A 21613-nucleotide genomic window follows, 5' to 3' on the forward strand; every position below is an offset into this window, starting at 1 on the left:
TCCACAATGTCACATGTATTTAGCATTGTGCCATTCGAAATGGCCACGGGGGTGCTTTAACTAATGCTCATTCGATGAGTTTTAGTTAAAGCGCCCCCACTGCCATTTTGAAGTGCACGATGCTGAATACATGTGATGCTGCAACACGCTGCAGAGTTCTAATTAGAACATGCCAGCAGACCCCAGCAGACTCGATTAATTGAGTCTGCTCTGATGCGTTCTAATTAGAAAGTGTTGGAGTATGTGTATAGAAACCCATTTAATCTGGAGAAGAAGAGAGGAGGCTGGTTCCAATGAGGATGGTGCTAGACTGTTCTCAGTGGTGGCAGATGACAGAGCAAGGAGTAACGGTCTCAAGTTGCAGCAGGGGAAGTTTAGGATAGATATTAGGAAGACTTTTCTCACTAGGAGAGTAGTAAAGCAGTGGAGCAGGTTAGAGAGGTTGTGGAATCTCCATTCTTAGAGGTTGTTAAGACCTGTCTAGACAGAGCCTTGCCTGGGATTATCTAGTTGGGGACAGCCTTGCTTTGAGTAGCGGGTTGGACTAAATGATCTTCTGAGGTCCCTTCCAACTCTTATTTTTTATGATTCTATAATTTATGACCTGGAGGAACAGCAATTTCTTTATAGCAATGCACTTCTCCCTTACAATAGCCCTGATAGTTGATCTATCAAGTACCAAACTATTTAGCTGCGTAACCAATAACAAGGGAGAGGAGGCAAGCTCCAGTTACAAATGGCCACACACTTCTCCATGTTGAGAGAAACTTTCACAGGTTTCTAAGAAATTCTCCTTTGGCATCCTGAAGTTTTGCTGCCATGGCTTGTCATCCCAAGTGTGTTTTACTGTCCTGTCACAGCTGTTGGGTCTTGTTGTTTGAACCCAAAAGCAATAGTCTTCTAAGTGTGGCTGTTCACTATTTGTCTGGTTCAGCTGCCTTCTCCTCAGGCATATCTGCCTGGCTGTCGAGTCATTGTGTGACTTGAGAGTGACTTGCAGCTGCCAGTTTGTGTTAAGCACCATGACTACTGCTGAGCTCAGCAATATTTTCACCATGTTGCTAGACAGGCCTTTTCAAATGGTGCTGGCTAGTTACAAGATGAATAATGAGTGAGAGGAGCTATGGGAAAAATTTAATTTGACCCCCAGTCCCACAATTTCTGTCCCATCTGGTAAATATCTCACAATACTTAGTGAGAAAAATCCTATAATGCTTAGTAACTGACAGCATCGCTGCACGGCCGTGAGATATCAACCTAGAAAGCTGAGCACGCCATTCAGAAGAACACATTCTGCTTAGTGGTGGCAGTGACCACGGACAGGTATAGTTTAATGGGAAATGACAGTGTATTGTGGACACCTGCAACAGTTGCCCTACGTCATCTATAGTACATACATGTGTGCTGAAACAGTCTTAGCAGAGAGGCACATGCCAAGGAAGCCTTGCTTTCAAAACATTTCTCTAAAAAATATCCCAGCAGTTGCTGTCTTTTTCCATTCACAGGAGAAACAATAGAGGGGAAGGCAATGGAAACTTTCACAGCAGCTGCCAGTGCTTTTAGTATTGATGTATGCTAAGCAGGGTTAGATGACATGGTGACTAAAACAGCAGAAAATGCACTTAGAGTCCCTCAGGTACTAGTCCTGGTGGAGTGAAACCACTGCCTTTGTCTCTGATGGGATATACTGAGAAGGCAGTTGGAGGGAATGTACCTAGAGGTATTACCCAGATTAAAGGTAACTTTGTAGGTAAACTACTGATAAAAGAAGTAGAAGCTGGTCTACAGCACAACCTTTCATTTGCTTGCACTTTAAAGCATGAAAGCAAACATTTATCCCAAAGTCTGTCTGGCTAACCATGACAGCACAGCATAGATTTTTGCTGGCTGGGGAGACTTGAGAGGAGGGAGGAGGGTGGTATGCAGATTGGCAGCTGGTCTCTTGAATTTGCTGAGTTCTCCAAATTTCGCACCAGCCTATACCCAGTGTTTATAGATGTCTGGTTCTAATATTCTAATAAGTGATCTCTGATTGGTTTTATTTAAATGTCTTTGTTTCACTGAAACTTTTGGTGCTGGACTAAACTAGATCTTTTGTGGACTGGGAAGGTGCCAAATAGTTGGCATTTATATCTCCTTTTCTTTTTTTCGTGGCGTGCTACTCAACGTTGGCCTGTTTTTTGCTGGTTTTTTTTTTTGTGAGGGTGGGCTACCTTAGTTTATGGTCTTCTCTGACAAGGCTAGTTTTGTTGTTACAGATCATCTTAGTGTTTTAACAGAAATATATCTATTATAGCAAAATAACATCTAATACAAATGGTTACATCAATCACTACTACTCTTTTAAGATAAAGCTATGATATATATTGTTTATATGGATTGTTTAGCATATGGTCTTCCCTTTACCTCCTTTCAGGCCTTGTACTTTGTTTAATGGCTTTCTTTACTTGCTGACCAAATTAGTTGTCATATCAGCAAGGGTTCATATTACAGTCACTCAGAAACAGGTTTTGGGGCCTTCTACTTAGCAACACATCTGCAGCTTGGCCTAGGCCCCCTTGAAAATGGCCAAGCCTGGCAACAGAGTTTGTTACTTAATATCCATAAGGATGATCCATCTATGCTGGGGTTGAGTTATATAATGGCAAGTTGGTATAGGAGGTCATATTTATTATTACGATTTGATCAATACTGAAATATAAATATTGTTATATACAGGAGCGTGGGAAAGGTTTAGTTTTTTGTTCTACTTACATAAAAACAGATGTTCCTATAAATATTTTTAGTTGTGACTGAAAAGTGAAAAACTTTTTTTTTAAATGACAAACCTGAAAAAATAAAAGTATCTGCAAATTGTTCATGTGCTGAGTCTCTTTGGGTTTATAAGGAAGAAGGTAGTTGTGCAGGTACCTGAATATCATTTCCTTACTTGCAGAAACCTAAATCTGCGGGAGAAGAGTATGCTATCTTTGCATAATAACATGTTACCCTTGGTGACAAAGAAAACCAGTGATGTGAGTGGTGTTTTATTTTAGAGAATGATGAAAAGAAAAGCTAAAGCATAAAAAAATTGTAACGTGAAAGAAGTTAGAGTTTTACTTTTTTAGGATTGAAAGAAGTTTCAGGAAAGAGTATGTAATGTAAAGGGTAATGTAGGGGGAGAAACTATCACTCCTGTGTACTGCTTCCTTTTTCTGATACAGTAGTACAGAAGACAAGAATTTTTAAAACAACTTTAGAAGTTGTGATGAGAGCGTAAAGGAACAGGGTGGAAAGGAAATTTTGATTTTTTGGATGAATATGCATTTAAGCTGCCACAGCCCAGAGCTCTGCAAGGGGGAAAATATCTCTGCAATGGTACATCTCATTAATGCAGTGCATATCAAGGCTTTGTCCATGTCTGCATTATTTTTCTCCAGGTTATCACTTGGGACCTACTGCAGCTGTTGTAGCCATGGCAGGAGCACAAGCATAGGTACTGTGCTTTGTGCTGGTGTGGGTGCTTTCTGCTCTGTCCAAGTTAGTGCTACCATTGGTGGAATTACACTGACGACAGGAAAGGTGGGACTGTTTTGCGGAATAAAGGATTCATTGTAAATGAGGCCCTATGATGCAACTGCATGAGTGCTAAGCTGCTAGGTTGGACATAGCTCAAGCATCTTTATTGCTGTCATGAAAAGACCTCCAGTATTTCATGACATAATTGCTGCTTGCATTGCTGCTGTGTCATTGGTGAAGGCACCATAATATGGTACTCACTTTTCTGGTGTAAAGAAGGCCCTCAAGGATTCCATATCTCCCTCCTATCCACTAGCGAAGCTTTTCTTATATTACACAAACAGAATAGGATTTTAAAAGCTTTTAACTAGCACACTTTTGTACCAGGTGTAAACAGAGTATAAGATAGTTAACGTGGCTTTTGGAAGCTTCCCAAATGAGGTCACTGCCTAGGGTAAATGGTATAGTTTGGAGGTAAATTTCTTGACACTTGGGGTCAGGAATTGGGGTCCTCTTTCCAGTTTTGCTACTTGCTGCACTTTTCATCTTGGACAAATCCATAGACAGTTTTCTGCCACTGTTTCTCCAGTTCTAATAGGGGGATAATTCTCTCTTCCTGCCTCAGTGAGAGGTGGTGAGGAGTTGCTCACTGATTGATTTTTTTTTTTTTTTTTTTTTGTGAAGTTTAAATTATTCTTAGAGCTGTATCATGTAGGAACAGCTGTACAGCAGTTAAAGTTGAATAAACATTTCCATTCTAAAGGGTTTTTTTCCTTGTACCTCAGTCTAAAAGGTGAAGATCTGACAGAACAAGTATTTAGAAACGCTGTGCAGGTTACCTTTAAATTGTGAACAGTCATTCTGCTTAATGGTCCAATTCAGCAATATAGAGGGGTGGGTGTGAGAGCGAGAGAGAGGGAGATGGAGACGGAAGGCCCTGTAGACTGTAGTGGGCCATCTTGTCTCATCCACTTGAAGCAATTGGGAAATGCTTCTGTCTTTCCTTATTGAAAACATAATGAGGGTACTTCCAGTGCTGATTCTGATGGTTGACCTCACTTCTTCATAAAAAGTATGCAAAAATCAGTTTCTTCTGAAATTATTCCCACCTCACTTCTCCCTGTCATACAGAAAATGGAGCAGTACAGAGACATCAAGGAACAACAATGGGAATCAAATAAATCATGAGGCTATAATAAGATATATCAGTAATAAAGGACCATGCGAGTTTGAATTGCATTTTGAGGTGGGATGTAACAGATTAGACAGATGAAAGTTTCTCTCTGCAGCACTGTAGTGATGACCTATGTCAGGAAAATTGTGCTGAGTTTAAAGGAAGTTTAGAGAAGAGCTACAACAGTGACTGAGGCTGGAGTAGTAGGTGGGAGAGGACACTGCTGGGAATTTCTGATGGCAAAGAGGCAGGCTTTGTTGGTTTTGTACTTCTGCACTGAGTGCAGCCATCCCCATTCTGGCACCATTGCAATCCCCAGTGTGGACTGACAAGGTTATTTGCACTGTGGTGTTTACCCCAGTTTCAAGCCAGAGTAAACTGTCCTGTTCTAAAGAACCTGCTCATGGCAAGAGGCTTGCAGTGGTGTAGCTACTTTTGGTGATGGGCCAGCGTAAATGAGACCTTGACAAAATGTGAAATAGGTATAACTTGGTAACTAAAAGCCAACTGAGTGGCATGGGATGGGAAAGACTTTATTCCAGTATTTGAAGAGCATGCCAAGGGTGGATAGGAACTGTTTAACCCAGAGATGCCCAAGTGTTTGGCTATGCAGGCAAGATGAGTAGTATGGGGCCGGTCGTAATTGGCTGATTGAGTCCTCTGAGCCTGGATCGGGGCAGTTGTTTATCACTGCCCCCTTCCTGCTACAAGCACTGGGATCAAGCCCTGGCACTCTGCCTCAACCCCTGCACTCTTACAGTGGGCCCCAAGAGTCTGTCGCTGCCTCCTTCTGCCCCCACGTGTGCGGATTGGGTCCCGGGGACCTAGCATTGCCCTCTCCCATTGCTGCCCAGCCAGGGGCCCAGTACCACCCCCATCCATCTCTGTGTGCTGGGATCAGGCACCCCACTGCCAAATTTCCAGACCTGTGGGGGATGCTCGCGGTTTGGATGACACAGTGCCACAGGTTGATCTGGCCACCAGGTCAGGGGTTTAGCACCCCTGGTTTCACCCAATAAACAGGTGGGAATCTACAATAAAATAATCCCACTAGGGATAAAACAAAGAGCCTGATCAGGCTATGAGGTGTCCTTTCAGAATATTCTTCTGAAGGAAGTTGTCAACGTGTCATTACTTGCAACACTTAAATTAGACTTGACTAAATGGTCTGAGTCCAATTTAGCTTGGCACAAATTGGAGCAACTGGTGTGAAGTCAAAGGACATGGAACTACTGAAATAAGTGTTGGATCGAACTGCTTTGTCTAGATTAGTCCCAGTCACCCTGATAGCTGGGCACTGACAAAATTAGGATTGATGTGCAACATAATCAACTTCAAGATGCACAGCTTGATGGATTGAGAGAGACAAGGAGGCCTAATAAGACTGAATTTTTGGAGCCATTACAGCTGGAAGGAAAAAAAATAAAGCGTAGGTATCAAGAATCTGCCTGAGTCAAGAAACCCCATTTGATTAGTGTAGTTAAACTCAAGTTTCTGTAACCAACAGCCCAACAGAAATCCATGCTGCTAGCATCACCTATTGCTGCCTTGGACTCCCAAGCTTGAATGACCAGGTGCCTATTTACAGCTGAGTCTGTGATGTGAGTGGGTTGGGGTGGCCTTTGGCATGAATCTGGAGCAAGACCTCTAGATCCATAGCAAGATGACTTAACTGTTCTACTGTGCCTCTCACCTAAAATACTTGCTAGCAAAAGAGAAACTGTATTTACATTGCTGTGTGGTTTTAGATGCTGAAACAATGCTTCTTGACGAGGTACTCTAAGTAAGACAATAGAGCAGACAAGAAGCAGGGCAAAAGCTTTTTACAAAGAATTACAAGCATTAAAACGAATGACTGAGGGCATAAGCAAATTTACATAAACACCAGACCACAAATTATCACTGGAAGGCTGATAGCTAGATAAGAAAGTACATCCCCATGTACAATCAATCCTGTTTTTTCCATCAAGTAAAATTTAATCAAGGAAATTGAAATGTGCTGAAATAAGGGCAGAAGTGGTGAAGAAGACTAAGGAGAGAATAAACAGGTTTAAACAAACAAACTGAACAAAAAAACTATCTCAAAATCCATACAGTCTATTTTGTATCAGTTCTATATGAAAACTCTGGTACTCAGATTTCAGGAAAAAAGCATGAGGCTATCTGTATTATTGTATCTGTGTTTCTATAGGGGAAAAATACTAGCATGCCTATAAAGTATAATCAGCATGATTCAGAGTTTTCTTTTTCTTCTTTATTCTTGGGAGAAGGGAGTTTTATTTTTGGCCATAACTTATATACAGTTAACTTGTTTTGCAAAACTTTCATTCTGGGGTTCTCTCAGGAGGGTAGTGATAGTTAAAGAAGTATGCATTTAATTTGCTTGAATGTTAGAAACCATTTTAAGTATACAATAGATAGGATAGCCTGAGCTGATGTAGGTTATTAGGCAAAATGCATAATTAGTATAAAACTATGATACACTAATGGCCTGCCCAAGACAGATAGAGACAGAATGCATTGTGTTAATTTGGTACAATACTATTAGAAGGGCTCTGTGAAGGCTAATTTTAGAGTCTGACAGGATGTGCTAACATGACTAATAAGCCTAGGAAGAAGATTATAATAAAACACCAACTGCATCTGTATATTAGGGGTGTTTTATGTATGAATGTGGGCATCTCTATTTCATATAATGTTTATTTACTGGGGGAAAATATTTTATTCTGGTAAAGGGAGGATGACCTCTTTAGAATAAGCATGTCTAGAAATAATTGCTTTTAGTCAATATTTCCACATTAATTTTCTCATTTAAAAATATTCATCTGCTAAACTGGCAGGCTTCTATTGAGGTGTAACCTGCAGTGTGCTTTTTCAGTGTACGCTGAAGCCACATAGTCCATGTAGTAAACTTATTGAGCCAGGCAGTGGCATCCTTAGGCATTCCAGGCAGGCTGTCTTCCGCACTACTTCTTCAGCAATCACTCACAATCAAGGATGATTGTCTTTGATTTCATAGACATTAGGGCTAGAAGGGACCTCACAAGATCATCGGTCCAGCCCCCTGCCCAAAGGGCAGGCAGGGGTCAAATGATCCCAACAAGATAGGAATTCTGTGATTGTCTTATCTGTGGGTCCGACGATGGCTGACGAGGCTGATCTGGGATCAACAGATTCTGCTGGAACTCGGGCACATGTTTCCGTATGGGGTGGGTGTCTCTGGATTCTTGATTTGGTCCACTACATGCTGTTTCTGTTACTCTCTCTTTTCCATGTCCTGTTGTCGCCATAAGGTTTCAAAGTACTGAGATCCTGGCAGCCGTCTTCCTTCGTTTGGGGTGGTCCTGAGCAACAGTCTCCCATGAGTGGATGTCAATGTTGCATTTTTTTCAAGTTGACCCTGAGGACGTCCTTGAAGTGCTTTCTCTCCCCTCCTCTTGAGCCATACGCCTTGGCAGAGCTGGGAGAATAAAACTTGCTTTAGGAGTCTGGAGTCAGACATCTAGATGACATGGCCGGCCCAGTGAAGTTTGTCGGATGATCACTACCTCGATGTTTGTGGCGTTTGCTTGCGAGAGAATGCTAATGTTGGTGCATCTGTCTTCCCACTGGATTTGAAGTATCTTTCACATGCAGTGTTGATGGTACTTCTCCAGCAGCTTGAGATGTCTTCTGTACATTGATGTGTCTCAGCTCTGTACAGTAAGGTGGGGATCACAAGTGCATGATAAATCATGAGCTCGCTTTTGGATCTGATGTGGTGTTCTTTGAACATCCATCGCCTCAGGCATCCAAAGGCTGTAGTTGCACTTGCAATGTTGGATTTTTTCATTGAAGTCAGTTTTCTGTGAGAGCTGGCTTCTGAGGTACAGGAAATACTCAACATTCTCCAGAGTCTCACCATGAATCTGAATTACTGGAGGTGGGGACTGCTCATTAAGAGCTTGTTGATGGAGAACCTTAGTCTTCTGAATGTTACTAGTTAGTTTCATTTTCTTGTATGCCTCAGTAAAGACTTCAACGATTGCCTGAAGATCTGCTTCTGAGTAAGTGCAGACTACAGCATTAGCAGCATATTGGAGCTCGATTATTGAGGTCAAGGTGGTCTTGGTTTTGGCTCGGAGCTGGCTGAGATTAAACTGTTTACCATTCATTAGGTAGTTTAGCTCCACTCTGACTTGAAGCTTGTTGGTGGTCAGATGTAGTATCATGGTAAGGAATATTGAGAAGAGTGTTGGAGCAGTAACATAGCCTTGCTTAACTCCTGTCTTAACCTTGAAGGGATCTGTGATAGATCCATTACTGAGAACCACAACTCACATACCATCATGGAGCAGGTGATGAATTTCAGTGGGATCCCCCACAGCACTTCTCAGTTGACAGTCAAAAGGTTTTGTGAGGTCAAAGAAGGCCATGCAGAGAGAGTTATGTTATTCCTGGAATTTTTCCCGCAGCTGACAAGCTGTAATGATCATGTCAGTTGTGCCTCTTGATGACCTAAACTCACACTGAGATTCTGGGAGGAGCTCTTCAGCAAGTGGAAGGAGATAGTTCAGGCAGGTTCTTGCAATGATCTTTCCTGTGGTGGACAGCAGAGCAATCCCTCTGTAATTTCCACAGTTGCACTTGTCTCCCTTCTTGAAGATTATCACAATCATGGCATCCCTGAGGTCATCTGGGACTTCCGCATCATTCATAATCCTTAAAATGGAGTCATGGAGCTGTGATATGAGCTTCTCTCCCCCACCTGCTTGAAGATTTCTGGCAGAGAATCCATCTGCTCCAGATGCCTTGTCATTTTTCATCTTCTTGATGGCTTTCCACGCCTCGTCAAGTGTTGGAGGGATTCCAAGATCGTCTCTGACTGGGTGTTGTGAGATGTTGTTGATGAGAGTGTCCTCAACTCCAGTCTCGGTTGAGAAGGTCTTCAGAATGCTCCTTCCAACAGGGATTGATGGCTCCCCTTTCCGACATGGTGAGCAGAATAGCGACATCTATCTAGTGCTATGAGTAAACAGATTAAAAAGAGGTCAGGCTAATTACTATGCTTGGAGAATCTCTCAAATACAGCTACAGGAGTCAGGTTTCAGAGGCAGACTGTAGCAATGGGACTGTTTGAAGATGGTTTTGCCTCGTACCACATTTATTTTGTAGATATGGCCAGCAAAGCTTCACCATGGGTTCTGTATAATTATGCTAATTGATATGTGAACAAGGTGTACCATTCATTATTTAGGTTAGTTTTAGCTCCTTTGGGTATAGGGACTCTTTGTTTTGTGCCTGTGTACTGCCTCATAGGATGGGGACCTTCTTTATGATGAGAGACCCAGAGCTGGTATCACAATGTACACAAATTACATTTTGCTTTTTGTTGGTAAAGTGGTGGACCTGGTTTGTCTTGGTCCATGGTGACAGCTAATTATGAAGAATATTCAGGAAATGGATAATGTTAACTCATTCTTCATATTGATCAGTTTAGTATATAACATTGTTTTGCTTGGGAGGGAGTTGGTGGATTGGCCTATTTTTTTCTGAAGTTACTTATATTACACGAACATCTATGATGCACAGTTTTCAAACAAACAAACTAAATTCACATTATCCTGTGCTCAAATAGAATAGGGGAAACATGATTGGTCTCCTCATGCAGGTGTGCTCAACCCCCCAGTCCACGGGCCATATCATCCATGAATCCATTGTGCCAGGGCTGGTGTGGGGCCCCTGGAGCATGAGCTCAATTGGGCAGGGGCTGAGCAGAAGCAGCATGGGGCCCCAGAGCTCAATCCTGAAGCCCAAGGGCATCGCAGGGCCTGATCTGGCCTGTGGACCAGCCCCATGCTATTTACCTGGCCCATAGGGACAAAATCCTGAGTACAATTGACCTAATGGGAAACGAAAAAAATGATGGGAAATTCTGTTCATTACTTCACATGGAGAATTGTACATATTTAGGCTTCTGATTATGAAAATATATAGTAATATATTACTGGTTCAGGGCCAGATTTTTTTTTCATATATAATATACATCATATTTCAGAATGTCTGCTTATTGTGCAGCTGCAGCTACAGGTCTTTTTTAGATGCATAGTAATTCGAACTGTATCTGCCGCTGGCTAATGGTCTAGAGAAAACTGGAAATAAGAATAATAGGAGTACATTTAGTTTTCATTTTCTGGGTGTGCCCATGTGTGTACGTGCAGTTAGCATTTCAATAATAATTCAGTTGTGTCTTTAAATACACATTGGAAAAGACAGAGTAAGAACACACAGTAATTTTAGCAAAGTGAATATCCTGCCTCAGAATAACCGTCTAATAAAGTGCTTTGCATAACATCTTGTCTAATGATCTACTTCCTTCACTCCCTGTCACATCAACTGCACATCATCTTACACAGACAAGCATAACCTTATGTTCCCCCACCCCTCCACCGTGGTTGCTGCATTTATAGTGCTTTCTATCCTTACTAAGTGTGTGCTTATCTTCTGATACAATTGTTAAATAGATTTTTACTTTTATTAATGATTGAGCAGAATTTGGGACAGAATAAAGATTGTATTGGATAGTTAAGTATATTTTAAATGTGTAAGTTAGCATAATGTGAAACTTTTTTCTGCAGCTGAAGAATATGGTGAACAAACTGAGCTGAACTGACATTTTTTGTCAGAACTGACATTCACGGTATTCTTCAAAATGAGGGAAGCATTTTACCGAGTTGCTCTTGGAACATACTGAAAACAGTGTGCATTATTCTTATGTGTCTCTGGCTGTGGGACTCCCTTGGCAGTAATATTTACAAAGTTGTGAGATGGGCAAGGTACTAGAGGACTGGAAAAGAGCCAACGTAGTGCCTGCTTTAAAAAAAAGCAAAAAGGGATTTAGGGAACAGTAGACCAGGTAGCCTCGCATTGATACCCAGGTACATACTGGATCATATCGTAGAGAAATCCATTTACAATCATCTGGAGAAGGAAAGATTGATCACAATTAGCCAGCATGGATTTATTAAGAATAAATTATGCCAAACAAACTTGATCTCCTCTGATAAAATAACTACATGTAGGGGATAGGGGGTGAATGGAATGCAGTGGATATTATGTAGCTGAACGTCAGCATGGCTTTTGACAAAGTTTCACATGACCTTGTGATAAACTAATTGAAGAAATACAGGCTAGACAAAATACTATAAGGTAGATAGACAACTGTCTCGATAGCCACAAATAAAGGGCAGTTATAAATGAATCCATGTCAGAATGGCAGGAGGTTCTGTGTTGAGTCCCACATGGGGTCTGTCTTTAGCCCAGTGCTGTTCAACATGTTTCTTAAGTGTTTAGATACTGGAATAGAAAGCTTCTTAAGCAATTTTGGAGATGACCTGAAACTTGAAATGATTTTGAACACATTGGAAGACAGGAGTGCAATTCAGAAGAATCTAGGCAGATTAGAAAGCTAGGTGAGAGCTAACACAGGGGTGGGCAAAATATGGCTTGTAGGACAGATTCAGGTCCTGCATGGGGCCGAGCCCCATCCACTCCCCCTGGGGCAGCCTGCACCTCACTCCTGCCGGTGCCTACCAGCCCAGGCCCCAACCAGAGTGCACAGCTTCCAGCAGGGCTGTTCCTGGTGCAAGTGCAGCTGGCTGGGTGCTCTTTCTCCTGTCCCTACTGTGCCACTCTGAGCTGGGGGAGGTGAGGGGAGGGTTGAGCTGTAGCCAGGTAGCTCCTGCCTCTCAGTGTGTGGGGCTTTGGCACCAGCTTCTGGCCACCTTCCACCCATTTCGCCCGCCCAAAACGAGAGCAGCCTGGAGCCAAAGCCCTGCATACTGGGGCAGGAACTGCCTGGCTGAAGCCTCCCTCCCAGCAGCCCCTCCCTCTGCCCCCTCCAAATGTACACATGCACATATATCCCCTTCCATACCCTCTATCCCCCCCCCCCCACACACACACACACACAGGGCAGGGGTGTGCGAGGAGCGGATTGTAACTCACCCCAGGCTATGGCTCTGAGCTGTCTGTCCCACAGCCCAGGCCTGTGGATCCCAGCCTTGGCCTCCTGTCCCACTCCTGGACACTGCTCCCGGCCTGCCCACAGCCGCATATGGGCTTTTGGTGAGTTGTTGCATGGGGGGGATGGGATGCTGACGTGGCCTGCAACAGCTCATCATCTACCCTATGTGGCCCTTGGGCCCATCCTGCACTTACAGGGTGAAATTCAATGCTGAGACATGCCCCTCAGGAAGAATAGTCGAGACCACAAATACAAAATGGGTGATACCTGGCTGGATGGCAGTACTACAATGAAAGATCTAGGAGTCTTGGTGGATTGTAGACTCAATATGAGTCTTAAGTGTGATGTGGCTGTACAAAAGGTGAATACAGTTATGAGTCTGCTTCAGGAGAAGCATTACATGCAAGATATGGGAGGTGATAGTGCCTCTTTACTCAGCATAGGTTAGGTCTTATCTAGAATACTGTATGCTATTTTGGGCTCCACATTTTAAAAAGGACTTGGAGAAGTTAGAGAGGGTCCAGAGGTGGGTGACAAACATGATAAAGGGCTTGGAAGGAAACTCAACAGCTAATGTAGTGTAAGTATAGTTTGAGTTATTTTTGCCTAGGTGCATCACTTCACACTTACCTACACTGAATTTCATCTGCCATTTAGTTGCCCATTTCCACAGTTGTGCCAGATCCTTTTATATTTCCTAACAGTCTGCCTTGGTCTTTAATGCTTAACATGTCTAGGGATGATTTGGGGGTAGCCATTCCTATACTTGACTTATGGGTTTTGCTGGTTCTGGAAAGGATATTTTTTCCTCCTTCTGTTGCTACACTTGTCATGTTTTTTTTTATTTCTTTTTTCTTTCTTCCCTACCTTCCTCAGAAACATCTGTGGTTGGCTGCAGCCAAGGCTGGAATTTTGATTGAGGTATGCCAGTGCCTCTGCTGGGACTTATGCCCAGAGGTTCCTGGTTAGAGGTCCTGCCCCTCCACTCAGGGTCAAACCAATCATCATATCTGGGGTGAAGTAGGAATTTTAACCCATTGTCAGATTGGTATGGACTGTGAGGGTTTTGCCTTTCTCCATGGTGGAGGGTGTGGCCTTTTTCCTTGGATGTCACAAGCATACTTTAACAACCCTCGCAGCAGCAGGACATCTTCCACCATTGTCCCCCTGTTTTATCAGTGCCAGGTAGGATATTCTACTTCATGGCTGTGCCAGGGTTGATTGTGTATGTGAGTGGGTGAATGATCCTGGCTCCATCTCCCTATGAACTCGCCTGCCACGACTTGGATAGAAAGGAAATGAAGGAGGTATCAGTAGTCTATCAGAGCTAGGAATCAATAACGCCACCCAGATAGTACATTCTCACAGTGCTGGTTTTATTTTCTAGTGGAGAGTTGCACAGTAGCAGTGCATCACTAATTACTTCAGTAGTGAGGTGCCATGAGAGCTGCTGATAAGATAACTCAGTGCCAGATGCTTCTCAGATACAATGTAGCACTTGCCATTCTTATTGCTCATTGCCTTGTTAATGAGGCACGTTCCTTGCATCTCTCACGTGTGCCTCGGGCTGGGATTTGTCTCGGCTGTTCCTCTGCCTTCCGTGCCACCACCCTCGGCGTTGTAGCAGTTCTGGGGTTGGGGCCAGGGCTTACGTGGGGTGTCCCTGTCCGCTTGGGATTCCCCTGCCAAACTTCTCTATGGAGCCCCGCCTCTTCCCACACTCACCGGAGCTGCTGGAGATTATGGTGGGCTAATCACTGTGCCCGGCCCCTGGTGCAGGAGTCCCTCCACCTGGCGGGGTGCATCGTCGGGTCAATCTTGCCAGATCCTGCCTTAGTAACAGGGCTCCTGCCTGAGCCCCTGTTACACACCTCCCCCCTTAGTTCACTAGTCACCCCTCAATCCCCCCCCCCCCCCCCCCCAAAAAAAAAAAAACAAAAAAAAAACCCTCCTCTAAAACTGGCGTCTCTGCCTGGTAGTTCGTGGTGTTGTCTCATCCATCTTCTGTGTGTGAAAGGAAGTTGGCATTCCCGCTCTTCTTCCCCGCTTAGTGTTTTACTGTAAAATAAAAGGGATGTAAGGCCAGGGACAACCTCATCAGTCTGGCATTATCCAGCTTAGCTGTTCACAGCCAGCGTAGAGGGGTATGGTCAGTGATCAACATGAACTCCCTCCCTATGAGGTAATAGTGAAAAATCTGTACCCACCACCAGATGGCTAAACACTCTCGCTCAATTGTCGAGTTGCAGATTTCTGCTGGGGTTAGCTTCTTGCTGGCAAAGGCTATGGGCCTTTCGTTGCCCCCTTTCTCCTGGAAGAGAATTGCCCCTATGGCGACGCCTGAGACATCCGTCTGCAGAAAGAATGTTTTCTGGAAATTTGGGGTATATAACACTGGATGCTGACACAGGGCCTCTTTAAGCTGTTTGAAAGCACAGAGGGTTTCCGGGTTCTACCGGACTGGGTTCCGGCGGCCCTTGGTGAGCTCTGTCAGGGGGGCCACCTTTTTCGAGAATCCCTGGATGATCCGCTGATAATAATTGACAAAACCAAGGAACGATCTCAGTTGTTTGAGTGTCTGCAGCAAGGGGTGTTGTTGTATGGCCACCACTTTGTCCACTACCGGCTTTATGCTACCCTGTCCTACTATGAAGCCCAGGTACGTGTCTTGCTCTTCCCCAGTGCACATTTCCAGGGGTTGGCCATGAGTCCTGCCTGTCTGAGTTCCTCCAGGACCTCTCGTAAGTGCTGGTGGTGGGCTTCCCAATCCTGCAAGAACACAATAGTGTCGTCGATGTATGCAGCCGCATACCCCTGGTGTGGAGCTAGTACCTGCTCCATCAGCCACTGGAAGGAGATGGCTGCCCCATGTAGCCCAAACAGCATCCATTTGGATTGGAACAGGTCCCATGGGGTGCCAAAAGGCCGTCTTTTCCTTGTCCGCCTCTGGTATGGGGATCTGCCAGTAGCCGTTGGTCAGATCCAGAGTGGATATGTACTGGGCGTGGCCGACTCTCCAACATGTCGTCCACCTGCACCATAGGGGAGGCATCAAATGTTGCGATCTTATTCACCTTGCAATAGTAGATGCACAGGCGTATCGAGTCATCCGCTTTTGGTACTACCAACATTGGGCTCCTTCATGGGCTCTGAGATTCCTCAATAATTCCTAGCTCTCTCATTTGGTATATCTCCTGCTTGACTGCTGTCCAGAAATGGCGAGGCAACCTCCTCCTATGGTTGCGTATTACTCGCCCCAGAAGGGTTAGGATCCAGTGTTTTACTCCCCGAGCTTCACCTGGTACCTCTCTAAATACGTTTTGGAACTCTACTATCAGAGCCTTCAAATCCTCCTGCTGTTTGGGGCTTAACTGGTCACCAATTCATGGGCTATCTGGGATGCCTGTCAGGCCCAGGGGTAATGCAGCTTCTTCCTCTTCTTCGAACCCCTCTGGTTCCTTCATCAAGCACCCGTCTTGTTGGCGCCACCTCTGTAACACATTGATGTGGTAAATCTGTTGCCTTCACGTGGATGTGGTCCAGAAGACCTCATAATTCACTGGTCCTGTACACCTCGTCACTTGGAATGGCCCCTGCCACCGGGATAAGAGCTTGTGGGAGTTGTCAGGGAGCAACACCAACACCCAGTCTCCTACCTGGAGCTCTGTCGGTAGTCCATGCATCATAATGCTACTTCTGCTTCTCCTGGCTTTGGCCCAGATTCTTCCAAGCTATCTGTTGGGCCTTCGTCAGTCATTCCCGGAAGTCGACCACCGCTGAGCTGAATCACTGGCCTCTCTTCCCCACTCCTTGCATATAATGTCCAACAGTCCTCGCGGGCTGTGAACCAATTCAAATGGAGCATACCCCGTGAAGGCCTGCGGTGCCTCCCTTATGGAAAAAAGCAGTGGAGGTATCATGGCATCCCATCCCCATGGATCTCCCTGAATGCAGGCCCGAATCATTCCTTTCAAAGTGCGGTTAAAGTGCTCTGCTAAGCCATCCATCTGTGAATTGTCAATGGAAGTTCAGTTCCATTGGAACACAATTTTATTTTAAAACTCTTTGCTACGTATATAACACTGTTTAGCTTTAAGAAACACCACAAACATTAAAAACACAATAATTACATATATCAGAAACAATGCTCCGAATGCACTTCCTTCCCAAACAATGCTATAAGAATTAGTGTTACAAAAACAACTACAATTACAACTAAAAGTTAAATTTGAATCAGTACTATTATTTTTCATAATATACTTACAATCCTAGAATTCCGAGAAGCCAAATACCAAAATATGGTTTCATTCCTCAGTAGTACGATTTAATGGGTTGGCCTCAGTAGTACGGTTCAATGGGCTCGCCTCAGCAATACAATTCAATAGGCTGGCCTCAGCAGTACGGTTCAATGAGCTGGGCTCAGCAGTGATAGGACCAAGTCCCCTTCCTTCAGTCCCTTTCGGGCGCTCCGCGGCTTCAGCGTGAACTAAGAGATTCATGTTCATGGAGAGGTTGGGTTAGGTGATCAATCTAATCCGAGCTTACACTTGCGATTCTTCCTTCGTTGTTCTACAAGTGAAGTCACCTCCAAATTGGGACAGGAAGTTACACATTTTATTGAGCGAGCTGACGTCAGTGGGCTCCTCCTACTCAACTTGTCACTACTCCCAAATTTGGGCTCGGATCTTACTCAACAGAAATTACCTTTGTTGAGCATTTTTAAATTATTCTTGGGGAGACTTCCATATCACTGTAAATACTCTTTTCTTAGCAATTTGGTTAAAAGGCCTTAGGCTTTGATGTCTCGGAATTCAGGAGAGATAAATCTTATCTTCTTCCTGAAACTGGCTAATGGGCAACCTTTACAAACATTCAAACTATTTCAGTCAATATGACAGGGGGGAAGGCAGATCCTGCCTGCAGAAGAAGGGGTTGGGTGTGGGTTTGGGGGGAGGTGAGGTTTGTGGGTGGGTGTGGGCCGCACACCAGTGGGCTGGGCCAGCTGGCTCCATCCCTTCATGTGGAGCTTCCGGCACTCCAGGGGGAAGCTACATGTGGAGACATGGAGCCTGCCCAGCCCAATGGCCTGTGGCCCCCACCCACCCAGAAATCACAAACACCCCATCCCCATGCCTACAGCACTGGAGTGCTCGAAGTCCCACATGGAGGCACAGAGCTGGCCCAGCCCAATGGCACGCGACTCCCACCTGCAGTGCCATGGACCTCATGCTGCCACAGAGCCAGCCTGGTTTGGCTTGAGGAATTCATTAAGGAGTCTATGTGCAATAGGACTGCAGAAGGCAGGATTCTGAACGACAGTCAGCATGACTTCGTCATGGGTAGGTCTTGTCTAACCAACTTCATCTCCTTTTATGATCAGGTGACTCGCCACCTGGGTAAGGGAGAAGTGGTGGATATTAGGCCTGTGCAAAGTGGCTAGTATTCACTTCGGATTCGGATTTGGCCAATTCGGGGGACAGTGATTCAATTCGGTGATTCAAATCACTGTCCCGAATTGATTTGGCCTAATCTGATTCGGAGATTCGGTCACTACCAAATAGGCCCCATCCGCCGCCCGCTTTCAGTGGCTGCCCCACCTGCTCTCCCAGCTCCCGGCTCTAACAACAAAAAAAAGCCCCCACTCACTAGCTGCTGCCAGGCGGGGGGGCAGGCAATCCCCACTGCCCCATGCCACATGGGGGGCTCTGCCATGAGCCTCTCGACCCCCACCCACTCTCCCAGCCGCCTCCATGGCTGCCCCGCCCACCCCAGCTCCCGGCCCTTCATCGGTGATTTGGAGGAGGGGGTGAAGAGTTCACTGGCCAAATTTGCAGATGACACCAAGTTATGGGGAAGCGTGGTCACGCTGAAAGATAGGATACAAATATAGGCAGATCTAGACAGGCTGGCAGGTTGGGTGAGTCAGAACCAGATGAAGTTCAACGTCAAGAAATGTAAAGTGCTTCACCTGGGGATGAACAATCCCCTACATACCTACAGGCTTGGCAATACCAACCTGACCAGAACTACGAATAAAAGAGACCGGGGGGTAATAATAGACCACAGCTTGAATATGAGCTGGTAATGCAACTCTGTTGCCAGCAGGGCAAATAATACTCTGGTATGCATCAATCGATGCATCTCCAGCAAGATCAAGGAGGTGATTCTTCTGCTGTACTTGGCACTGATGAGACCCCAATGGGACTACTGCATCCAGTTCTGGGCGCTGCACTTTAACGTGGTACAACTTGAGAGAGTCCAGAGAAGGGCCACCCGTATGCTTAGAGCCTTGCACGGCAAGCCATACAAGGAAAGGCTGACAGACGTGGGACTCTTCAGCCTGAAAAAGAGATCAAGGAGGTGATTCTTCTGCTGTACTTGGCACTGATGAGACCCCAATGGGACTACTGCATCCAGTTCTGGGCGCTGCACTTTAACGTGGTACAACTTGAGAGAGTCCAGAGAAGGGCCACCCGTATGCTTAGAGCCTTGCACGGCAAGCCATACAAGGAAAGGCTGACAGACGTGGGACTCTTCAGCCTGAAAAAGAGGAGGCTGAGAGGGGACTTGGTAGCAATTTACTGCTACGTCAGGGGAGTACATCAGGGGTCCAGTGAACAACTGTTCACCAGGGTGCCCTTGGGGAGAACCAGGAGTAATGGCCACAAACTCCTGGAAGACTGTTTCAGACTCAACATTAGGAAAGACTTCTGCACAGTTGGAGTGTCTAGACTGTGGAATAAGCTCCCTCCAGAGGTGGTGCAATTGCCTTCAAGAGGAGACTAGACAGTCATCTTACTGGGGTCATCTGAGCCCACCTGTCTTTCCTGTCTGGTACAAGGGGCTGGACCCAATGACCTTCCAAGGTCCCTTCCAGCCTTGCAATCTATGAATCTATGAAGGCGTGCGCCAGCAGGCTGGACCAGGCTGGTTCCATACCACCATGTGCAGCCCCTAGGATTTGGCCAGAGTTGCATGCTTCTGGGGGCTCTGCCTGCTGTAAGGTGAGCCCCAAGGGCCCGCCGCCTGCTGCTGGTGAGCCACCAGTGGCAGGGGCTATGCACCATGGGAGGGGGATGACGTGGTGGGGGCCCACACCCATCCACAAACCCCACACACTCCCCCTACAAACCACATATACTGTCATACCCACCCCCCAGCTATACGAAGTATCTGCATATATTTCTGAAGAAAGGTCGAATAGTGTTATAGTTAGTTTAATTTTTAAAAAATAAAAGTAACTAATTTGGCAGGTTTTTTAAAAATTTTCTGTGCATAATTTTGAATTTTTCTGAGCATATTTCCCTTGGGTGTACTTTGTGGATTTTGGCTAAGCGTCCCATCAGTCCAGACTGGTGGATAAATACATACTGTATATATTTAGCTTGAAAATAACCTAAAAAGCATTTTGTCTTATCCTTAAAAATCAGTACCATTTGGGCAGAAACTTCAACATTGTAATTGGTGTAATGTAATGGGTGAGACGATACATTTTATTTCTTCACTATAATTTGACTTTAAGGGGGTAAGAGGATAGCAAAAGCTGCCAATGGTTATAAGTTTGAATTTGTGCATTTCTAAGTTGCTTTAGGAAAGAGACTACTTTTTAAAGTGTTAATAGTGTTACTTGAAAAGCATTTATATACTGTCACATTACATTTTGAAATGGTTAAAAAACACCATGATGTTTTAAAGAAAAGTCAGTTACATGAAAGGTCAGACCACATACTCATTGATTCAAAAGGCCAGAATCATGATAAATGTCAACAATATTTCCAGTCAACTCTATTATTATGGAGGATTGCCAGCTCTGTGATAATTAAGGTTGCGGTTTCATTTTAGAGTCAGCATTGCCCTTTTTATGTAACACAATTTGAATGAGATCGAAGTATTTTGTTAATCTTAATGGTGTTTGTAACTATTTTGCTAGTGAGAAATACAGAATTCTGAACTTTGCTGGACTGGAAAACTGTCTGTCCTATTTTACTGCTCAAGGACACTTTTACTTTCAAGTGATGTACTCTGTGTTTAATAGTACCTCCTTAATCTAAGTAGGTACTCTAACTGTTGATTTTTCACATACTTCAGCCTCAGACCTTAGTCCATCTAAAGAGAGGGCATGCTCTTACTGTCAGCACTCTTCCCTACCCTACAATTACAGTCTTGTTGGTGTACAAATTACAACACAATTGTGCTCCAGCCTTTCAGTAACATAGTTTGGCTGTGTCTGTGTCAACAGGACTGGAGTACATTAGAATTACATTAAAGAAATTATTCTGTATGCTTATGATAAAGCTTGGTCCCATTTAAGCAGGCCAACTCTGCAGCATGGTTCTTTTGTAACTTAACACCACCCACACAATACTTTCACTGTAGAATAAATTTGTGGGGCAGGTATACATCACACAGCCTTGCTCCAGTGTATGCTGTTGGGGTAAAGCTACCCCTTAAAATGTGAGGAGGAACTATCTTCTAGTCTTAAGTTATACCAGTGAAACAGTCATATGTCCCTTCCCTTGACCATTTTCATCTTTTGCTCAGTGCAGTCTGGCTCTTCCACCACCTAGTGGCCAGTCACTGACATCTGTCATGGCAAGATCTCCCATGCCATGGTTCTTGACAACTTTTCCTATGCCCCTGCCAGACATACAGGTAAAGGCACAATGAGATCTGATGCCCGACCCACACAATCTTGCTTCCTGCCATGCCATGTATGCATGAATAGCACAGCTGCTCAGCACAGCTCACAAAGACATTCTCATGGACCCAGAGGGACAGCCTTCCATCTTCAGCTCCTTCTGTGCAAAAATGAAGTTTATTTCCTATCTATGGGGAGTTTTTACCATCTTGTACCATCTATACTTTTCCTAGAGCCTGATAAAGGGACTTTGATCCCGAAAGCTTGCAGAAAAGGACAATTTTCTTGCAATTTCCCA

General features: G+C 44.7%; 1 protein-coding gene across 1 annotated transcript in view; it reads left to right on the forward strand.

The window, feature by feature from the left end:
* CARMIL1 (capping protein regulator and myosin 1 linker 1) overlaps positions 1 to 21613 on the forward strand; it is a 211633-nt gene that overhangs the window by 39848 nt on the left and 150172 nt on the right. The window lies entirely within an intron of this gene.

Source organism: Alligator sinensis, unplaced genomic scaffold, assembly GCF_000455745.1.
Source record: "Alligator sinensis unplaced genomic scaffold, ASM45574v1 scaffold969_2, whole genome shotgun sequence".
In the NCBI taxonomy this organism is placed as follows: domain Eukaryota; kingdom Metazoa; phylum Chordata; order Crocodylia; family Alligatoridae; genus Alligator; species Alligator sinensis.